Below are 1215 nucleotides of genomic sequence, written 5' to 3'. Positions count from 1 at the left end.
AATCATGGGTGAGCTATAAGAGTCATGAGTTGATGGACTCCGGCTCACCGAGGAGAGGTGACTTGGTGATTTGATGGACTCTTTTCTATATCATCTTCTAGAACCAGACTGAGGTTTCAGCCACTATTGGTTATATTGCTGGTTGCTAAGGCAGCAGGAAGAATTCGGAAAATCACCCATTGACTTGACGCTTACAACCAGAAGTATCACATGTCACTTAAATTCTCAATTCATTGGCCAAAGTAAATCATGTGCCCACTCTTAACTTCAAAAGAGCAGTGTGGTCTTACCCTATGTCCCAACATGTGACTAAAATTGATGATTACTACACCCCAAAACAATCTTCCTCAAAACTTAATTGGAATCTCTACCTCTAAAGATAGAAAACCACTTGCAATTCTAAAGGCCATATTCTTCACCCACCTTCTACCTCTCAGTATTCCAAAAATCTCAAGAATCAGCATTACCCAGCAACTTGACTTATGGTTGTTAAACCAGTTCAGAGGAAAGAGTGGCCATTGACAAGGAGGAAGTTAAGGAAAAGAGAAAGAATATGAATTGGAACTTGAAGGAGAGGATTTAGATTTTTTAAAAGGAAATGAAAAAAATATGGTGGAAATCACAGACATGAAATCACAGACAAGAGAGTGTGGGGAGCCGTGAGGAGAGAGTTTGCTTCGCTGTGTTGTATCTACTTTGTCGTACGGTAATCAGTGACATAAGTCTGGAGTGGCAGTTTGGAAACAGATTGTGGAAGGCCACGATTAAGAATTTGGTCTTTGTTCTACAGAAAATGGGAGCCATTAAAGATTTTGAGACGAGGTGATGATTGCAATATGAGAAGATAAATCTGTTCATGGAGAAGTTGATGGATTGGAAGAGAGAAGCCTGATAGAAGAAATTAATTAGTCCACTACTGCCATCATCAAGGGCTAGACAAGGATGGTGACAGCAGGAATGGTGGGGAAAAACAGCTGGGGAAAATTGACAGGGGAAGATTTTAATAGGATTGGTTGTATGACTAAAGGAAAGGAGAAAGGGAGAGTAACGAGGTCCGTGCCTACTTACTCTTCTGGTTAACACTGCCAGGATTGACAGCAATCTCTCAATACACTCTGTGTGTGTGTGTGTGTGTGTGTGTGTGTGTGTGTGTGTGTGTGTGTGTGTGAGAGAGAGAGAGAGAGAGAGAGAGAGAGAGAGAGAGAGAGAGAGAGA

The sequence above is a fragment of the Neophocaena asiaeorientalis genome, unplaced genomic scaffold, assembly GCF_003031525.2.
Source record: "Neophocaena asiaeorientalis asiaeorientalis breed wild unplaced genomic scaffold, Neophocaena_asiaeorientalis_V1.1 scaffold447, whole genome shotgun sequence".
Lineage (NCBI taxonomy): Eukaryota > Metazoa > Chordata > Mammalia > Artiodactyla > Phocoenidae > Neophocaena > Neophocaena asiaeorientalis.
Note: the sequence above shows the minus strand (reverse complement) of the source record.